This window comes from Ahaetulla prasina, chromosome 3 (assembly GCF_028640845.1).
Source record: "Ahaetulla prasina isolate Xishuangbanna chromosome 3, ASM2864084v1, whole genome shotgun sequence".
NCBI lineage: Eukaryota > Metazoa > Chordata > Lepidosauria > Squamata > Colubridae > Ahaetulla > Ahaetulla prasina.
This window is the reverse complement of record NC_080541.1, coordinates 143,878,029-143,901,421: the sequence shown is the minus strand read 5'-3', so window position 1 is coordinate 143,901,421 and position 23,393 is coordinate 143,878,029.

The following is a 23,393-nucleotide window of genomic DNA, read 5'->3' as shown; positions in this document are numbered from 1 at the left end:
TTTGCATTCATTCTAACCAACTGACCGAGGTGTTAAGTCGGATAGCAAGCAAGTCTTTGGGGGAAAAAATCACAGGCCAAACTAGTCCATTTATCCTTTAGACAAAGCGTAATTGAAAATATCCCCCCTTCAATGTGGGGAAAAAATAAAACCTGTCCAGGAAATACATTTATAGTAAAATAAAAGACATTAAACAACAGTTCGTCTGCTATTCTATGATTAAGGAGCTTCCTATTTCTGAAGAAATGTAATGGAGATGTTGCTTATTGCTTTATGTTTTGAAATATTTAACATGCTTTGGGGAAGTGTTTTGCTCCAAGGTAATTTGCAATTTAAAAAAAAACAAATAAGTAAAATGAAGGATTGGGATTTAGTACACATAATGCCACAGAAAGGAAAGAAATATTTTTAAAAAAAAAAAAATCTGTCAGGCAGCTGGTTCTCTTAGTATATAGCCCGATTCAGAATGGTTTACAGAAATATAGAAAGTCACCAGAAATTGATCACTGCTTGATTGCACGACAAGGATAACTAATCTGGGGAGATGATATCCAGAGCTTTGACAAGATTTGAGTTTTTAAAATTACTTTGAAATAAATTAATAATTATTGATTTTAATAATCTGACTCCATCCCTATTGATTTTCCGGAAGTCCCTCAAAACCTGGTTATCTCTCCAGCCTGAAGGCCCCACAGATGGACAAGATGGTGGCTCCATTGTTGTTGATATCTACAACCCTCTCTTAGGTTTTAACTGCAATTTTTAATTTTTTTCCCCTGAATAATCATTGGTTTTTACATGTTAACTGTTTTATAGTTTTATGATATGGCACAGTGGTGAAATCCAATTTTTTTTACTACCGGTTCTGTGGGCGTGGCTTGGTGGGCGTGGCAGGGGAGGGATACTGTGAAATTTCCATTCCCTCCCTGCTCCTGGGGGAAGGATACTGGAATATCTCCATTCCCATCCCACTCTGGGGCCAGCCAGAGGTGGTATTTGCTGGTTCTCCGAACTACACAAAATTTCTGCTACTGGTTCTCCAGAACCTGTCAGAACCTGCTGGATTTCACTCCTGGTATGGCACTCAGGGTCACTGTTTCATGAGATTGGCAGCCATATAAATTTGATGAATGAATGAATGAATGAATGAATGTTTTAAACTGGGGAGAAGACTTAGACTTTGAAATATGGCACTTTCTCATGTTATTTGGAGGCAGCCTGAGATAAAATGGTTCTCTATGTACACAACCAAGTTACCAATGGTTAAAATAACTGTTGTTTAACAAATTGACCCACTTGTTTCATCTACATCACATACTTATCCATACATTAAACACACAGGCTAGAACACAGTTTAGCCTAGCATATTGTGCAAATTCTGACTAGGAATGTGTCCTACATCCTTTGTTATACTTTTAAGGGACAGTCCAATTCATACTATGGAGAAGAATCTGATCTGACTCATTCTATATGAGGAGCACACATAGAAGAAATGTGATTTCTAGAATCACAGTTCTAGAAATAGAAAGTGTAAAGCACACCTCAGAAGTGCTGCATAATAATATGCAAATTCAACTCACATTTAACTTTGAATACACTTGCCAACATAGTCATAGAAACTTGTTTTGAAATATGTGTTATATTATATCCAACTGGCATATATTGAGTCATTGAAAGGGACACGGGTTCAGATCCCCACAGTCAGAAGTTTGTGCCACAGTTAAGATCCTGGTAGAAATGATCTAATAAGTTTATCAGTTAAATCAGATACTATCAATTAAATCAGATACCTTATCAGCTAAATCAGATTAAAGAAAGTACAGCAGTACACCATCTTTAAAGAAAAAAGTCTTAGAAATGTAAGTAGCAAACTGTTCGGTTCCTTTTTTTCATCATTTTTGTAGCTCTCCAGAGGTAGCATTTCATTGATATAATTGTCTTATATTTTCAGAAAATCATTTTCTTTATAAAAGAAATAAAATGAAATAAAAAGTGTGCCACATGTTTTCCGTAGAGAATGGGAGGTAGCAAAAGAGGAGATGAAGGTATATTTTGAAGCCTTTTTCTTTATGTATTATCCTTCCTCAGAAGTTATTTGTCAGGTCTTGATTAGTCTCAGATTAGTTTCTCTTCTAAGCAACAATCCATATATAGAAGTTCAACCTATAATAAGAAGGGTTGTTTTTCAACGCATGATAGAATATTTGAGATGTGGAGAGAAAAAAAAACAATGAAAATATGATAACTTTTAGTAAGCTGAGTTTCTCTAACTAGCTAAATGAGCCTAAAGTGATGCTTAGGGTTTCATAATTAGATAAAAGTACTATTCAAAATTAGACAGTGCCCATTTACAGTTCAATAAACAATTTGTCATGCTTGCTCAAAGCATGCCCTAGTGTCAGTGCAAACAGCATGCAGAGAGGTGATAAAATAAATTGGCCTCCCAAGTGATTACATTCAAGACAATGCAGGACTCCTCACTGGAATCCAAGAAGATGTTAATTTATACAGAATTTTTAAGTGGCCTTTCATAAATGCTGTCAGTTCCAGAAATATCTCAACCCTTTTCTGACCTAAAAGAGATGACTGGAATAAGTGGTAGAATACCGCAAGTGTGAAAATATCATAATGACAGATATCAGGACATCAGGAACCTTTGAAATAAAAGTAGACATGGACTTGTAAAAGCGAGTAAGATTAAATTCACTTCCTCTGCTTGCATTTCTGAATATAGGAGGAGGACAGGCACTGAAATAAGCAAGAAAAAGAGGAGAAATCCCAAGTACGAATACAATATGCATTTATTTTGCTCACACTAATAGAACAGATTGGAATGGAGTGGAGTGGAGTGGAGTGGAGTGGAGTGGAGTATAATACAATACAATACAATACAATACAATACAATACAATACAATACAATACAATACAATACGTCTTTATTGGTCAAGTATGATTGGACACACAAGGAATATGTCTATGGTGCAAAAGCTCTCAGTTATATATACAAAGTAATACAATCGTAAGATTCCAATAGGAGAAGGTAATAGGAAAGAGGAGAAGGATGTATATCTCATTGAACGCAATGGAATTTGCTTTAGAATAGAATAGAATAGAATAGAATAGAATAGAATAGAATAGAATAGAATAGAATAGAATAGAATAGAATAGAATTTATTCACCAAGTGTGATTGGACACACAAGGAATTTGTCTTGGTGCATATGCTCTCAGTGTACACAAAAGAAAAGATACTTTCATCAAGGTACAACATTTACAACACAAGTGATGGTCATAGGGTACAATTTAACACTTAATGATACAACACTTAATGATAATCATAGGGTACAAATAAGCAATCAGGAACACGGGATTAGCACGTGAATGCTTTCTGAACATTAGCACAGGAATGCTTTCTGAACAAGGAAAATCAGGAGGAGGCTATTTTATTTATTTATTATTTATTTTATTTGTATCCCACCTTTATTATTTTTACAAATAACTCAAAGTGGCAAATATATCTAATATTCCTTCCTGCTCTTATTTTCCCCACAACAACAACCCTGTGAGGTGAGCTGAAAGAGTGTGACTGACCAAAAATCACCTAGCTGGCTTTCATGGCTAAAGCTCATAATCTCCCAGTTTCTAGCCTGGTATCTTAACCACTAGACCAAACTGGCTGTCTAGGCAGGTTTCCTGGGCTCAGTTCTACAGCATTCCTCACACTGAGTTCTGCCTTATATTTTCCTTCATGGTAGATAATTTTTGGCAATACTGTTTTTGAGCTGAACCTCAACATGCTCAAAATTGCTTATGGGTACAAATAGCACCTCTCTCTAAAGAGATTGCTGGATTACTAGAAGGGACTTCTAAAATATACACTTTGACAATCACAGTGCTATTAAAATCTAGACCTAATTTATTTTTACTACAGTCACAATTATATAGTCGATGCTGAATCATAGTTTTTGCAGTAATTTTGTACCATGCCTTCTAAAATTCTAATCAGATCAAAAAGAAATCACCAGGCTGTAATTCCAGTTTAATCAGTGATAATGATTAAGCCATCTCGGAGTGAAGAAGGTTACATATTTTAATTGGATCCAAGCTCACAACATACATATTCTCCTGGTAAATATATACTAAGCTAATCCATATGTTGGACCAACAGATCTGCAATATCAAAATACATATCACAGCCTGCAAAGACTAGTTAGTGAGTTCTATTTTACTCATTTACTTACTAGACATAGAAAAATGTAAGATGGCTTTTCAAATATATATATATATACATATATATATATATATATATATATATATATATATATATATATATATATATATATATATATATATATTTGGAAGTGTCTTGGCGGCGTTTGACGAAGTCTCATTCGTCATCTTCAGGCTTCAGCTTCTGGGAGCAATGTGAATCACACATTGCTCCCAGAAGCACGAAGCTGAAGCCTGAAGATGATGAATGAGACTTCGTCGAAACGTCGCCAAGACACTTCCAATTTTATGCGGGAGAAAACCCGAATAACCAGAGACCTACATACAAACACCCGCGAAAACCTCAGAAAACAAATATATATATATATATATATATATATATATATATATATATATATATATATATATATATATATATATATATATATATGCAGACAGAAAGATACATATGATCTAAGATCTACTTTTAATGGTTTTCTACAATAAAAAATCTCAAAATGCAATAATCTTTATCAACACTTTGCTGTCAATAGCAAAGAATCATCAATATTTTCACCCTATATTGAAATGATAGAAGAATGATAGCGCATATTAACTTCCGTTTCCCCCAAGACAAAGGCTATACACAATGTTGCTATTTTCATGGGAAGTGTTTGCCTAGCCTTAAGTCATAATGCTCCACTTTGGGCCATTAATTCATGTATATCTAACAAAATCAGGGAGAGTTTGTGACAGCATTTGTAAATTATAAATGACCAAGGAAATCATTACCAGACGACAAGGCTGTCCTGTCATTTCCTGCATTGTTCATCATACATTACGCTGTGACATTTATAAAAATGAAAAACAAATAGAAATTAGATTTAAGTCTAACATGATTAATCATATAAATATTATTGAACTATTTTTAAATTAACTGTTTAAAAATACATAATGTATTTGCTCTTAAAATGCCAGTACTTGGATTTGTGGTTATTCATAAATTAACTATTGAATTAAAGTGGCTTTTTATTTTCAGATTTCAATAATTTCTTTAATGACTCGGAAGCATATGTACCAAGGTCTTTCAGATGTATTTTCCTTCCACTACCATCTCTGTTTCATCTAATTTTAGTTTGAGCCTTTCACATGTCAGCTTTTCCACGAAAGCATCACAGGATATACTCTATTAAATATATTCCTTGCCTTGGAGTTTCCTTAACTTGACCAGCTGTAGTAACTTTCAATCGTATTTTCCCAACAAAGCTACAACAAGTATCTAAGTATTACTGAACGCTGTAATACATGAAGAAATACTGTACAGTACATATTGTTTATAATATGTATAATGTTATTGCAGAATCTGGATTAATGCACTAACTAATGATTCAAAGTCCAGATAGTCAAATGTCTATGGAGATTCTCAGTCATCGAGGTTATGGTTGTCCCAAAGGTGCTTTTTCAAGTGGCAATTGGACTTTCTTGTTTTTCTTTGAAGACATTTTGCTTCTCATTCAAGAAGCTTCTTCAGGTCTGACTGGATGATGGGGAATGAAATGAGACTATCAGGTGACAGTCCCATTAAAAAAATCTTTTTTTTTCATTTCCTAGTTACTTTTTATCCTCTAGTACTGATCTTTTTAGAATCCCATTAGACACAGTCTCTAGAGACTTTAATACATATTCCCAGTGTTTATAGTGAAATCTTATATGTATATATTCCAAAATAATTTTGTTCAACTCAATGTACTCTCGGGGTATATAGAGACTACAGAGAGTGAGTGAAGGTAACCTCACCAGCATGAAAGATTTATTATAATTAAAACATTTTTTATTCCACTCTTCTGCCCGAAAGTGTTCCAGACTGGCTTACATAAGATCAAAAATAAACAAAATAATCTTTGCCTGAAGATCTATAATCTAAATGACACAAACTAAAAATAAATTGATGGGATGCTTAAGCAAGTAAAAACAGAGCTCAGGTTAAAAAGCTGAAAGTGGCAACTGTTCTTAAAATATCCACCTTTAATGAAAACAGATAGGGGAGGAAAAAGACCAAACTTTTTTTGTTGTTGTTAAATCTGAATAAGCAGACTGAATCTAATGTAAAAAGAAAAGTTTTAATTGCTTCAGAAACAAAATTAGACTGACAGATTTAAAACAGTGCAGTTCCCTAGTAGGTCAGAGAAGGTCAGACTAGAAAAAAACATCAAGAATAAAATACAATATACTCATCACAGAACGCACATAAGAAGTCCTGAAAGCTTCTTTAATTCTGCCACATGCATGCAAACCAGATAATTAAACATGCTATCTAAGTAGCTCTTTCTGTTGTACCCCTTTTCACTATAAAGGTAAAGAATCAAGTCTCAATTCAAATCCAACTCCTTAAAAAAACCACATCAAATGCAGTTTTCTTGGCAGCATTCTAAAAATGGGCTCTTATTGTTCTTCTCCAAAATACCTTTTCAACTTAACAGTCTGTCTATATGGCTCTTGGAATTCCTTGGCACACTCCAATCGAAGTATAAATAGGATCTGATTCTATTTTGTTTTCATCTAGATATTGCCATCTGCTCTGGATTGGAGATCTCCAAGATGCTGATCTATGAATTCATCTTCTTTCCATTATCTTAAATTCCTGCTATTTCTATTCCAATATTTTCTCAGTCTTGCCAACCAAATCTTCTCTAAAGGATATCTGAGAGCTGGTTAAGGGGGAAAAAAATACTATGTACACTTAACTCTTCCATGGAATTCTGTGGGATTTATACCTCAGTAAGTGCAAATAAGATTATATTATGATAACCGTATTAATCTGGCTCCAAATCTAGAACATATATACCTATTATTTTAAAGGTACATTGAGAACTTCACTGTGCACCAAGTATTTCCTTGAAGAACTCTGTTTCTAGGATTAAGTCTGTCCACTTACAGCAAACGCTATTCATCATGCATTATAATTATATTATTTAAATTTCCTGACATAATTATTATCCTACCAATCAGGAGATTGTGAGTTATAGTCTCACAACTATGATTTCTTAATTATGAAATCCAGCCGGGTGACTTTGAGCCAGTCACTCTCTCAGCCCACAAATCTGCCTTGGGTAAAAAGCCAACCAGTCAATTCCTGTTGCAACCAACCACACTCAATTGATCTGCACTTGTGGGAAAATACGAAAAAGGGAAATAAATGTTTATCATGCCCACATAACTGCAGCGGTAAATATATCTGATTTAAAGTGCCAACTAATTGGTCATAAAAGGTCAGATCAATAATTCCATATGGAAAAGTTTGGAAGTAATTACTCTAATATAGCACCAGATAATCAGGTTATCATCTTTATGTAAATTATGTAATGAAAGCTGAGCAGGATAAACCTGCCCTTAAATTCAGTTTCATTGATGAATTTTATTTACTTATATATTTATTTCTTATTTTGCTGGTCACATATTGAATAAAACATTACTAGTACTGAGATGAAGAAGCTTCTTGAACGAGAAGCAAAACATCTTCAAAGCTTAACAAGAAAATCCAGTTGCCTCTTGAAAAAGCACCTTTGGGACAACCATTTTTTTAAAAAAAAAAAATTCCAATGTTGGAGCATTTACAACTTCTGCAGGCAAGTTGTTCCACTGATTAATTGTTCTAACTGTCAGGAAATTTCTCTTTAGTTCTAAGTTGCATGACCATGACCTGGATGACTGAGAATCTCCATAGACATTTAGCTATGCAGAGCTGAAGAAGCCTCTTGGATGAAAAGCTAAACATCTTCAAAGAATAATAAGAAAGTCCAGTTGCCTCTTGAAAAAGCGCCTTTGGGATTACTGGTACTGTTTCTTACTTAACAAGGAATGTGAGATTAAATATATTTTTCACAAGAGGCGCATTTTCTGTGGCAACTGAGTTTTGCACCACTATGCATAGATTAGCAGTACTGCAATTTGCTCACCAGAAAAAGTATTAAGCCTATTAGAGATCACACATATGTTTATTTATTTAATATACACAGAAGGCAATTCATTGTACTTTCAAATATGAAATTATTATTCAGGTATGGACGTCACTCTAAGGACAGTTTTCTTACACTCCCACTGCACATTGTGCTAGATTCTATACTTGTATCTTCTTCCAAGTGGAGAAGCAAGACGTCTCTTAGCTTATATATAAACAGAAGGCATTTTTAATACTGTACCAGCTTGACTTCTCAAAAGGGAATAAAGTGTTTGTTTGTTAGAGTTTGTGTTATTCATTCTATAATATTGCACTCTAGGGGTTTGTGTATGCGTGTGTGCTTCTTGTGTATATGCATGCATGTGTGCATGTGCAGGGGATGGGTTTAAGGTGGGAATTTGGATTTTTAAAAAAAAAAAAATATCAAGGTTTAATCCAATATCCATATACTGTATTTGGGAGCAACTACTGTTTTACTCAATGGAACAATAGCTGAGAAAGCTTGTATTTGTATTATGCTTTAAAGAAAATTATTAGATTACTCTGTATAGCAGTTGTAAGAGTAGGAGGCTCATAAGAGTTTAAAATGCATGCAATCTGTTCACTGACACTTTTTATGGCTTCTGCGATGCCTCTGTTTATAGAACCGTGTTATTTTCAAATTACTGTTCAATCGGCAGTATTTGTCTGTCTTGCTCCAAACCCACTACTGTTTCCATTTCTCCTTCTTCTCCTATTTGTTGCCTCTCAGACCGAACAGTTTTTGGGGTGCTTCATTATCATCGCACAATCTTGAGTGTTTTTCCATGAAAATTATTTGCAGTACAAAAGGTGGAATTGTCTGATGATTTGTGATTTGCGCATAAATCAACAGTATTGTACAAGATTATTTCTTGGAGATGGGGTTTTACCATTAGGAAACAGTCACTATTCATATTCTTAAGTCCCTAACACACACACGCACAAAGACACACACACACAAATGCAAAGGAAAAAATACACAGCAGAATCAGCAGGTAACATCATGCGAGGCTAATTAAAAACATAAAACGCCGATCAGAGTTGCTTTGTGAAAATCTTCTGCCATTCCAGCCAAATGAAAGTTAGGTGAACCAATTAGCACCTGAGTCACGTCTAGCTATTTCATTATCCATGTCCTGCCGCACGATAGCCCACTGAATACTGTTTTAAAACTCTGCTGTGACAGCAGCAGGTTGAATATAATGAACAGTGTTAAAAAATGGAGACGCACTAGACAAAGCTGAGGAAGAAGAAATTGCCTGGAAAACTGACTGGCTGTAATTATTGAACGCCAGTCCTCTTTTCAGCTGGCTTTGAAACAAAGAAATCTGCCTTCAGCAAATTACATTTTTCTTAACCAACATGAAAGGAGGAGGAGATGCAAATATTAGTAATACACAGTGCTAACCAAAGTCACTGTCTGCTTTTATTTTATTTTTATTTTTTTCTTTTAAGTTTGGAAGTCAGAAATATTTACAGAGCCGTGCTATATATATTCACAAGAGATCGCATTCTTTAAGGCTGAAAACTACTGCGATGGCATTTTTCGGACAAGAAGGATTTTATCCCAAGTCTGTGTTACTTGTTGATTTATTTATCAGCCAGATTTATATCCCTTCTTATCTCAGCGGCTTAAGGCGTCATCCATAGTTGCAATGACCACATGTCCTTTATTTTAAAAGACAATGCTTTATTTCAGAAAGCTGTCCTTTAGATTTATTTAACTTAATTACATTATTGGCTTTGCTCTTGAAACTTTCTTTGTAAAGCAAAGTTATAAATATTATATATATATATATATGTATACACACATGCACACACACTTGTACAGTTGTACTCATCATTAATTGGTTCCAAGAGGTGTGAGGAAGACTAAAAACAATGAGTACAGATTTTTTTTCCATAAGGAATAATGTAGCGAGTCACAAGGTAGCCAATACAGATAGTCCTCATCTTACAACAGTTCATTTAGTGACCGTTCAAAGTTACAATGGCACTAAAAAAAGTGACCTATGACCGTTTTTCATACTTACGACCATTGCAGCATCCCTTTGGCCACATGGTCAGAATTCAAATGCTTGGCAACCAGTTCATGTTTCTGACAGTGGCAGTATCCAAGGGGTCACCTTTTGTGACCTTCTGGCAAGCAAAACCAACAGGGGAGCCAGATTCACAGTGTTATTAACTTAACAACTTGTAACAATTCACTTAACAACCGCAGCAAGAAAGATCGTAAAATGGGGCAAAACCCACCTAAGAAATGTTTTACTTAGCAACATAAGTTTTGGGCTCAATTGTGGTTGTAAGTGGAGGATTATCTGTACTGACAAGTTCTAGCTTGTACATTGAATACCAAACAAATGATGAATACCGGGACAAACTTTTCACATCAAAATGCATTGATTACCATATTCAATGAGTTTCAAAGCAGTTGATTACCATACATACCATTGTATGTATGTATGATTTGTATGGAAACCTCTTTCAGATTTGCTCCTTTTTCAGGCTTGTCTTTCATTTTTTTCCAAGAAAATATTGTCTCCATGGTGCCCTTTCCTACAGAAGTTACCAAGCAGAGCCAATCTTTAACCTCAGATATAGGATCAAACAGGAAGTCAAGGAACTGCATGCTGGGTGGGATTACTTATAGCTGCTGCTGTTACTGTTGTTATTTCATCCAGAGGCTTCCAACTCGTTTCTTACTTCTTATCAGAGGAATAAACTCAATCTGGATATTTTTCTCCTTCACAAAGCTAGGTTGCCTATTGTGTTAGCAGTATGGATAGAAGGGCAAAATACATGTCATTGCCATTCCTCATAGTGGCCTTACCTATCAGAATTTGACAAGCTGTTTGCCTCCCTTCCTTTAGCAAAGCTCTGGGAAGCAGCTTTCTACATTATGTTGCAATGAATCAATGAAAGGAAGAATGAAAATCAGATAAGTGTTATGGCATACTGGAACCACTCATCCTCTCTCTTCCAGAACTTTTGATTTCTCCCTGATATTATATTGTCTTTTATTCCAGTTCTGGTGCCTCCTGTGATGTCTTTCAAGTTAACCATACTTACATACATACTGAGGTGCAAAATTTCAGAGAATTCCTAGAAGAATTTGGATTTTCTGTGTCCCTCTGCGGCCATCTGGTGGTCTTTTAGATTTTTGCAGCCCAGATCGAGAAGTTTCATCTTCTAAGACCTGGCATCAGGTTTGTCATATCTCTGGGAGTTTCTCAATGAGTCCCAGGATCACACTAGATTATCATGAGATAAAGATCATTCGGGAGCTACAGACTCATGCCAAAAACAATGAATCATCCAAGCAAAAAGGTTATAATTCTCACAAGCCACTTGTAGCTAGAATAGTGTTGTGCTGCTGTAGTTGCCTAGTAAAATTGTATATCACAGTGCATTGGAACAGAAAGAAAGTACTGCTTTTTAAATCATTAAAGCAGACGCTTCTTTTTTAAAGCTCACATGGCTACACATTACTTCCCTGCCTGTCCTAATGGAAGTGTCTCTTTACACATATGCACGACACAATCTAGAACAGCATTTAAAAGGACATAGGGCAAGTGATGGCTAACCTTTTTGCTGTTGTGTGCCAAAAGTGGGGGGAGTGCAGGGGGGGTCACGCACATGCATACCACACACATAATTCAATGCCCCACGCATCTCCCACGCATGCGCATGCAACCTCCCCCCGCGTTCCTCCTGCTTTTGGCACACAACAGTAAAAAGGTTACCGGTGGGTCTTGTAGGCCCGTTTTCCCCCCTCCCCAGGCTCCAGAGGCTTTCTTGGAGCCTGGGGAAGGCGAAAATGACCTTTCCCCCCCCCCCCGCCCGGAGGCTGGAAACGGCCATTTGCCGACTTCTGGTGGGCTCGGAAGGTCTGAAAATCAGCTGGCCAGCACACATATGTGTGCTGGAGCTGAGCTAGAGCAATGCTCGCATGCCCACAGATATGGCTTCACGTGCCACCTCTGACACACGTGCCATAGGTTCGCCACCACGGACAATAGGGGTTTTAACATTTGAAAAGAGTGTCTCTTAAGTGCTATGCAAATCATTTCTTTCAAGCTTTACTATCTTAATATTTTCCTTTCTTTCTCGTTTATTTTATTTACATTGTAAAGATTATGTTAGGACTGTAAACACTTTGAAAATGATTTAAAAGAAGTGTCTCGGAATACAGAGTGGGACAGCACTTTTTGCAATTTATTAAAGAAATTCATCTTTTTTCTAAATAAGTCTGAAAACAGATGTTGCTGCTTTAATGAGACTACTAATTCAAGTGAGGGATATTTAAAGCAGTAGCATTCTTTTTTCAGGATGAAACAGAAGCTTGGAAAAGGTCAGGTGGGATCCTTTAATTGATGTTAGGCACCTAGAGCCATTAATTTGAGATCCAAATTAATGTATAAATGGATATAAAAGGATAGACAGAGAGATACAAATGTTCTATCAGATGGACAGATAGATACAAATGCTCTGCCGATGCAAGATCTGAATCATTCCTACCAACTTTTTTTCAAAGTATGTCAAAACAATATAATATGAACATTTTAAATACTGTAATATTAAGCTAATGCTGGTCAAACTATTGCCCAAATGCCAGTTTCGCATATATACCGTATTTTTCGGAGTATAAGTCGCACCTTTTGCCCCTTAAAAAGGGGTGAACATTTGGGCGCGTCTTATACACCAAATGTAGCCCCACCCACCCACTGGCCCCCACCCTTTGGCCTCTGCCTCCCAGCAATTTACCTCCTTGCAGCAAGAAGAAACAGCCCATTTCAGCTTCAGCACAGCCTAATTAGCACTAGTTGATTGTCCGTTGGATCAGCCTCCCAACTCTCAGCTGTTTCAGGCTGCGGGGATTGACATTGCCTATTGCTGCGAGGGCCTCTGCTGCTTGCTGCAAAACGGTAAATTGCTGGGAGTAGGTTTTTTTTTCTTGTGCTAATCAAGCTATGCTGAAAACAAAAATGAAAGTAAAGCAGGCTGTTTGCTCTTTGCTGCAATGAGGCAAAATTGCTGGAAGGCAGAGGCAGATTTCTTTTTTTTTTTTTCCTCACCAAAAAAGGTAGGTAAATCCGGAGCGTCTTATACTCCAAAAAATACGATATATATATTGTAGTTTATTTATACATGCTATTTATAAGTGGCCTGACTCCCAATTAATCTGGGCATTTTACAAGCAAAAAAAAAAATCACAAACACAAACAGATCCAGAAATAACATGTAACCTTTAATAGCTTCCTGGACATCATCAGGGAGGGAGCCATCCTGATCTCTGGAAAGATATCATTCCAGAAATAGATGCTATGATGGAGAAGGCAAGCTTCCTAGCTCCATGAGATGCACCTTTTGCTCAAGTGACAAAACATAATGTGCCTGATCACACTGGAAGGCAGAAACAATGGGAGACAGGGAGATAAACCTAGGGCTTTATAAGTAAAACCAGCAATCTGACTTGCATCTAGAAGTCAAGGGATAATGAAGCTCTCAAAACAGTGGGATCACATGGGCATAATGAGGCATGCCCAACAGTGCCCTGTAGAAGTTGTGGCTTCAAGGTGATCTTCAAGGGCAGCTCCATGAACAACACCAGGGGTGAAATCCAGCAGGTTCTGACAGGTTCTGGAGAACTGGTAGCGGAAATTTTGAACAGTTTGGAGAACGGGTAGCGGAAATTTTGAGTAGTTCAGAGAACCATCAAATACTACCTCTGGCTGGGCCCAGAGCGGGAAGGGAATGGGGATTTTGCAATATCCTTCCCCCAAGAGTAGGGAGGGAATGGGGATTTTGCAATATCCTTTCCCTGCCATGCCCACCAAGCCACACCCACAGAACCGGTAGTAAAAAAAATTGGATTTCATCACTGAACAACGCACTAGAATAATCTATTCATCAGTGAATATAGCCATTGCTAAAAATTCTGAAAGGTGAAAATCCACATATCTTAACATTGCTGAGGTTGGGAAACCGTGTTTTAATAGATTTCTTTAAAACACGGAGAGAGCATCACAAGCATGTTGAAGGAATGGTCCCAAGAGAAGCTAGAGATAAGAGGCTCATGAGTCTAGATAAAAAATTCAACCTGTTGCTGCCATCCTAAACTTACCAGAGTGAAATACCATTCCTTTCAGAGAACCACTTTTCTTTTCCGGATGTTTTTGGCCAAACACAGGCTTCCTTCTTTTAACAGAGAATTTGAGGGAGGGGACTGGAGGGGAGGGGAGGGGAGGAGAGGAGAAAAAAGACAGATGTATTGATGACAATTTGCTTCTGAATCAGCTCAAAATGTTGGGCTTAAAGACCTAAATAGCCTTTGTCAGGGCATCTGATCTCTGTATTCTCTCTCCAATGAAAGTAGCTCTTCAGAAAATAGATTCTGAGATGATAGCAGCAGAGTAATGCCTCCTTGAGCACAAACCATAAATGAAGAATTTCCATGACACCTTAGAAAAGGAACCAGTTGAAAACCTTCAGTGTGTTTAAAAATAAGAAGCTAAGAACAACAATAGGTAAGAAGATAGAGTGCCCTATCTTTGTCTGGAAGAAGATAGGGCATTCTTTGAATCACATCATTATGAAGGTACAGGACTACAACCTTCACGGGACAAATCTTTCCTTTCATCCTTCCCAAGCACCTTTGCTCTATCACAGACACTTAATCAAAGCTTGAGAACTCACTTGAGGAGACAGCTAAAGTCTGCCACAATTCATAACTTTCTGGACAACTAAAATAGCCAACATCACTTTTATTTTTAAATGCTAGTGCCAAGAAAAACTGCCACATTTTTCCCTCAGTGTTCTTTTTTTTTTCCTGTAAAGAAACTGAACAGTGCTGATATTCAGTCAGAGTAGTTTTCCTTCTGATATGTTATTACCTCAGAATAAAGTGATGCATTGACTAGGGATAATAATAATAATAATTTATTAAACATGCATGCTGCCTGGCTCTCAATACACAGTAAATCCAAATTATTTAAAAAGTAACTGATTTGTGCCCCCTTAACTAAAAATACTTTTGTCATTTTAGACAAGATGGTGATACATGGAAAATCCTATATAACATAAAATATAATAAACACCCTGTAAATTTTTAAATGACTTTATAGTATTTGCAAGCTAATTAGTGCTTCTTCCTCTGAATATTCTTAAGCATATTAAATCATATTGATTAACGGATTAGATCACCAAAACAATTACACAAAGTCTTATGTTTATTTTGCTGTTTTACTCAGTATATCAAGTATACCAAAATTCATGTAAGTTAGATGACCTAATTATTTCACTTTCTTGGATACAAATATGTATTCAAAAATAGTTATTGTGCATTGAATAGATTCTTACAACTATATTCAAGAGTCAAGTTAATCTTGCGCAGCAAACTATGAAAAACATCATGGTTCCTTGACAGCTAACAAATTAATTAAGGCATAAGGATTGTAAGGCAAAGAGAAGAATTTGACTGATCTCACTAAAAAATTGAAAAATCGTCATCATACAAAAGCTGGGGTAATCCTTGCATTAGATGGAATGAAATAATTGCTTCAAGAGAATGAAAACACGAGATGGAAGAAGAGGTGATATCATACATACACCATGAAGTCATTTCATTTTGGTCTTTGATTTTATACGAAACCAGTGCAAATAAATAATTCGCATCATATGCCTGATGCCCTAATGCATGAAACAGCATCATGTTAATGTATGCAACAACATTACAGAATAACAGAGTTAGAAGAGACCTTGAAGGTCTTCTAGTCTAACCCCCTGCTCAGGAAGGAAACCCTATAACATTTCAGACAAATGGTTGTCCAATCTCGTCTTAAAAACCTCTACAACATCTAGAGGCAAGTCATTTCACTGATTAATTGTTCTGTCAGGAAATTTCTCCTTAGTTGTAGGTTGGTTTTCTCCTTGATTAGTTTCCATCCATTACTTCTTGTCCTGCCTTCAGGTGTTTTGGACAATAGGTTGACCCCTCTTCTTTGTGGCAGCCCCTTAGATATACGGCTATCATGTCACACCTTGTCCTTCTTTTCGACAAACTCAGTTCCTGCAACCATTCTTCATATGTTTTAGCCTCCAGTTCTCTAATCATCTTGCTTTATAAAATTACAGTTGTGAATTACAAACAAATTAACTAGCTGCCCTACCAACCATTTCTCAGAATAAGGCTCATCCTTCGATCTCAAGTGTGGAGCTCTTCATAGCAGCTGGCCATCATGCTCTGGGTTCTGGAGGGATCTTCAGAATGAAGACTTGTGTTGTGGCCATGAGACCTGTTGTTCCAGCAGTGGTGGGATTCAAATTTTTTTACTACCGATTCTGTGGGCGTGGCATAGTGGGCATGGCATGGCATGGCTTAGTGGGCATGGCTTGGTGGCTATGGCAGGGGAAGGATACTATAAAATCTCCATTCCCACCCCACTCCAGGGGAAGGTTACTGCAAAATCTCCATTTCCTCCTAATCAGCTGGGATTCAGGAGGCAGAGAATAGATGGGGTTGGGGCCACTCAGAGGCGGTATTTACCAGTTCTCCAAACTACTCAAAATTTCCACTACTGGTTCTCCAGAACTGGTCAGAACCTGCTGAATACCACCTCTGTGTTCCAGGCATCTCCTATGATAATGCATTACTCTGAGGGATATTCATAAGGAGACAATCAGCTGATTGGAAGATGTTAGTATGGGAAGAAGCTGTACTTCTTGACTCCGCTCTGATTAGAAAAATCCCGAGAAGTCTTTTTTTAAGTATCACATTTTTCTTCTCATTTCTCCATATCTTTAATTAAGGAAAATTAAATACATTTGTCATAATAATAATAATTTCTCCATAAGGTAACCTTTCTCCTCTCCATAGCAGAGAAACCACTGTTATGAACTAGGACCAGATGTATCATTAGGTGCAGTGAGAAAGCTATTTCAGCCTGATGATTTGGGATGGCATGGAAGAAATTAACTACTGAATTTGATATTATTGTATTTTTATTGCTGGGAATACCTTTGTGGGATATTTTTGCTAAATTATTTGAATGGGTTTTAAATAGGCACATTAGCTTATCAGAAAAAGGAACATATTTGATGTTCTATCTAATGTGCCTCAATATAAGGGAGGTATAAGGGAAAGAAGGAAGTTCTTTCACACATAAAAAAGCAAAAAAAATTATGTGTTTCAGTTCCACAAATGCTTTCGAATTGTGAGGGAAAGATCATTTTTAACATACATAAACTGCACCGAGTGATTTTTATTAAGATCTAATGATCTCCTGGCCATACATTGGCAATTGAGGTCAGTCACAAGGACTGAAACAAAATGGTCAACTCTCCCATCAGTAGGTAAACTTTTATGCTTTTATTTGATGAATTGTTTAATGTGTAATTGCATGAGTTCGAATACCATTTCCGTTTTCACAGCTAATGAATATATAAAATATTTACTAGCCAGCTCCTGCAAAAATGACTCTCACATTATTCATAATATTTTCCATAAATCGCTCATGCCTCACTTTGCCTTTTTTTTTTTTGTTCCTCAGCAACCCAACTTAATTTTTACCCACTGAGGATACATGTATTTCTCAACTGATTGATTCTGTACTGGTCAATTAAATCAGCATTAATTCTTGGCTATTGTTTTTACATAATCTAAATTTTCTGCATGCATTAAAAGGTTCAGAAGAACCTATTCTAGGAAGAAACTGATACAGAGAAAGATACAAGGTAGTACTTCTTCTGAACTTAATTTTCTCCAGGTTGGTTATCAAATACCAGTTTAAATAAGAAAAAGATTTTCTATTAGATAGTTTAATAAAGATTTACACAATTTCTGAAGACACACTTTTATTACTAATATCTCCTATTATTACTACAAACGATATAGAATTCTACTGTATTCTCAGCAACAACTTACAGAATTAATGGTATTTAAAACTTCACTGAAACCAGTAAAGATAATTGGAAACTGCTACTCACTGAATGTTGTGACATCTTTCTCACAAATCAACATAAGGTCAAAATTAACAAATTAATCTCTACTTGGGATGGAAGTTTTATACATAATACGCCCCTTATCATTTTTATTATTTACATTATTATTTAGATCTTGCTTCACATATACATTTTCATCATTGATAAATGCAGTTTCATGTGATTACACATATGAAAATCAATGAAGTACTCAGTATAAAATTAAGAAATATGAAGTAAAATTTATGCAAAATACTGAAATTGTTCAGTATTGAATGTGTGAATAGCCACTGGAAAAAAAATAATAACCTTCTTTTTCTCCAGTTTCCACGTTCCTCCAAAGTAAGAAACATCAGCCCAAATGCTTCAGCTAAATATGGTAAACGTATATATGATCCAGAAGATAATCTGTATCTCTAGATCAGAGAACAATGAGAAAGATTGACAATGACTCTTGTGTAACCGGGACTTTAAAACCATCAGAATGCCTGTCAGGAATCAGGAAATTGACTTCATGAGAAGACTAAAACTCTACTTTATTGAACAGGTTGTAATAAAGCTTGATTACCTCCTCTCCCTCTTATCTCCCTGTTAATCAGGGAGAAGTCTGCCTGAGTCTCTTCCAAATGCTATCCTCTTCCCCAGGATTTAAGGTATGTTTCAGTCCTCTTTGCTTATACAGTATAACCTAATCTTGCCTATTTCCCTCAAGGTCATCTCCCAGATTCTCTTCCATGTAGCAGATGTATGGATCTCAGTTTGATTACCTATACAGGTAGTCCACAAGATATGACCATAATGAAGTCTGCCACGTCACAATGGCCATTATGTGAAGTGACTCACCTAACAACGCCCTCTCCATGCTTTCCTCGTTGAATCATTAAACAAATGCACTGGCCAATAAGTGGAGCATGGCATGCCTTCAGGGGGTGGAGGAGACACTTGGGGGCCTAGTGCAGGCACAAGCCCACTGCTTTGGTCCTCCCAAGCCCTTCTCTACTCCCTCAGATACCCCATGCCTCGCTTCCCCCTTCTTGGGGTCCCCGTAGCTGTTGGTACCACATTCTTATCCACAATCTCACATTTATTTGTTGAAGATCTCCAGAGGGCAGGTGGTCGGTGTAAAGAAAGGAGGATAGGCTGCTCAATTGCTGAGCTATGTGGCACTATTCCACAAGCAGCCATCTTTTTCTGAGCAAAAAATAACACTAGCAAAGCTGTCAGTTTTCCTTTCTTGCTAGATGCTACCCTTAGCTCACCAGCTATCCCATGGGGCATTAGGGGCAATTCACTAGACAATGTTAGCTCAGATTCTTGTCCAATTTTTTTTATCAAAGTTCCTTATCAAAGATTTCTAAGTAAATTGCTGTCATGAAATTAGAGGAAAAGCCTTCTTACAAGAAAATAGGACTAAATAAGCAATTCCCATACCTGGAAAGAAATTAAGAGTAGAGTCTACCCAAAGTCTGCTTGATAATTGTGCTTTTAAACTTGCCCAAATGCAATTTAGGATTAGGGATGAGCAGTAAAGTGGCCAGATTTTATCAAAGCATCATGTTTAATTGAATTATAGGATATTTAGAAGATAAAAATATCAGTCTGGGTCAATTTAGTCCTAACAGGCAAAAATGACATTGAGATGGCTGAGAACAAACAGCTTAGAAAAGACATTTAAACAAATGAATAGATGAAAGTTATAACATTGTGAATACTGCTCAGGATATTATTATTATCATTATTGTTGTTTTTATTTTGGCTTCCTATATCAGAAGCAATGCGGTACATGTTTTAGTGAGATACTAAAGTGCTTGCAGGCTTCTCAGAAGTGTCTGGTTGACTACAATGGGAACAGAATACTAGATTGAATAAAGCTTTGTTTTGATGTTCTTCTCTGTCAAATGTTGCTATATTAATATAGTTTGGGATGACATTTGGGATGACGTATTAATTATGTCATCCCAAAGTGATTAGGATCACTTTGCTGGCACCAACACAATCCTAGTTGTGTTGAATTCAGCATGGGGCTTCCTTCATTGTCTCTCTTGCTGTTATATCTATTGTTTCCTTGTCTTCTAAAAACCTACAAAGCTCACTAGACTCTTAACAAAATAGAGGCACAATTGCATCAACTTTCTATAAGTCAACAAGAGCTTTAAGAGAATAATAGTTTTGATCAAAAGGAAAATCCTTCCAAGCCACCAGATATTTATTGCCTCTATCAGTTTCTAAGCATTGAACAGCTTTTGGAAAATACATCTTTACTATATACAAAATTCCATCAAATTAAGCCTAGAATAATAACATTCAGTTATGGTCCCTATTAAGGGACCACCAGAACACCTTAAGAGCCTCTTCCCCCATTAAAATGATCTTTTAAAAAGTTTACTTGGCTATATTTCCAATGATCTAACGATGCAAAATATTAAAAGTATGTAATTCATGGAATGTTAATTGAGGCAGGAAAAGCTTATTCCTCTTGACCTCTTAATTTATTGAGCTGTGCCATTAAATATTTATAATGCCAATAAGAGGGGAAAGTGTCTCATGTACTTTTAATGAAATCTTTTCTGTTTGTTTTAAAGAAAATATATACATATGAAATGTGAGAATAGTGCTTCAAATAAAAGCAGAGGCAAAATAATCTCCCTCTTTCTCTCCCTTTTTTTTAAAGTCTCACAAAAGAAAATACAAAGTTAATACAAAAAAAACCAAAACACACATTAAATGAAAAATCATGATTAACTTATTAAAGACTATTAAGTATGTAATTAGAAGGTCCATTACATTAAGATACCAATTTCTTTAAACTCTAAAATAATACCTACTGAAACTTTAATTATTTAAACAAGAAAAGAAAAAGGCATGTTATCTTCCCTGACAAAGATTAAAATCAATTTAATTGGTTCTCTGCCGCCTTGACATTATTCTCGCTGTGAGTCAAGCAACCAAAAAGAGAAATTAATATTGCAGCTGATAATCAAGTGATATTTTTACACTCCATCGTATTAAAGAAAAAGGAGAATGAAAAATCCCTCTTTCTGTTACTTTTGAATCAATTTGACTACAATGATTTAAACATTAAACAAATAATAATAAAACATAAAATATGCTATATTCACCAATGGCTTTTGAAAGAGATTATTTCCGTCAAATGGGAGACTTTTAATGAAGATACGTTCCTAGCTAAATATCTTCTCCAAAGAATCAGCAGTAATTCCAAACCATTCAAAATTAGTTTAATTAATTCCAAATTAAATACATAATAACCCAGCCATTCAGATACTAAAGGGCATTCTAGAATTGACATTCTCAGAGCTATAAAAATAACTTAGTGGAAAATAGCATGTCTGTAAATTGCTGTAATATGTTATTGTGGAAAATGATAACCACTCTTAGAGATTAAAAAAAAAATATTCAAATTACAGAAGACATATGAAAGCAAGCAACACTGGAGCAAAGCTGCATAACCTGAGGGTATTATCGGTTGGTTTTTTTTTTAATGTTTTATTCTTCCAGTCCCTTTGTTAAAGCCCAGCAAGTGAGTGAATATTCAGCAGTATCTACACTCAGCAAACTAATGTATCTGATTGTAAGAAAGTGGCATTGTGAAATATTTATGAGTGCTGAAATACAAACTGGTATGGGGCCTCATCATCTCTTATCAGCCCTTGTTAACTTTACAGATGATAAGACGCACCAGAATAAGGGAGGTTGTCAAAACTAATAGATCTAAGGGACGCTATGCCAACAGGGTTTCATAAAGAGATTTCCAGGAAATTGTAACTCTTCCCTTCTCATTGTTTGGATTCTCATAGCTTGATCATCAAAACATTGAGATATTTTCTGCTGCCAGTATGTCTTAAGGTTGGTCTAGTGCAAGATTATTTCTCACATATTGCAAGACTGAGTGTATTATTAATATAAACAAAGTAGGGGTGAGTAGGTGGAGGCACGACACTCAAGTTACAGTCTATTCCCTGATCTCAAGGATCGTGCCCATCCAACTATGTATGCATTTCAGTCATTTATCATAGGGTGAGGAATATAGGGAAAAGACTTTGTAAATGATCCCCTTTTACATGGAAGGGAACAGAATTTCCTAGGACTTTATCTGTTTCCTACTTTAAGCAAGCCAAAACAGGAAAAGAGCAAGTAATAAAAATAAAGATGGGATATACATACATACATACATACATACATACATACATACATACATACATACATACATACTAAGCCACAAAAGGGAGAAAGCCCCCTTTGAAACTACTTTTTAATATTTTACAATACACTATATCGCTTGTCCAAATCTTGACCAATTCTTATGTTTGAAATCTGGTTAAAAGTTGCTATTAACTACGAATTCAGAGAAAATAAAATAGGAATTATTGTACAAAATAATTAGAATTCCATTCTAAGAAACAGATGAAGCCTTACATAGTTTAGGGCCTACCTATTTGTGTTTGAGATATCATACCCCTTCCCAAAATAGTTTCGTTCACAGTGCAGAATAGAATAAGGATCATATTTTATTTTTACTTTTAAATTTATTTGCCACCCATCTCGCAGGTCAAGGTGACTCTCAGCTGCATGACATGGTAACTTGTTATCCTACTTGCCATCTCTACTCTGCTGCTGTTATGTTCATAAAAGATTAGGGCTAAAATAACCAAGGATCACTCCTTTGAGATTGCCCTTACTAACTATCCACAGTATTCTTTCCAGACTCTCAGGAAAATTCTATGTCTAATGTTTAGCTCTTATTTGTTCGTGTCTTACTTTTCCTGCTTTTTGCTTGACTTTTTTCCTTTTCTTTGCCAGTTAGTAAAAGTGAAAGTTTGTTATGTTTGCTGGGGTTTAATAACTTTTTTTTCCTTATGCGACATGTGTTCTTGCTCTGATATGGATATATAGAGATTAACTGGAAGTACAAACTAAACTGGAAGTTACCTACTGTAATTTCCCCCAAATCTGATGGATCTTCCATCCGTCGTGATTTCTGCTTTTCCTGTGCAGATGAACAAAAGTGGCACACTCCAGGTCTTGTCCATAAAATAACATCATCCATTGTTGGAAGATAAGCAACAATACATTTCTTGATTTCTTGATTTTCAAATAAAGTTTAGGCTTTAAAACAAAAAGTAAAAAAAAGTAAAAATCAAACAATGGATTTTTGAAAGGCCAATTTTAATCTCCTCATATAAACTAAAAGGGTCAATGGCAGGGGTGAAA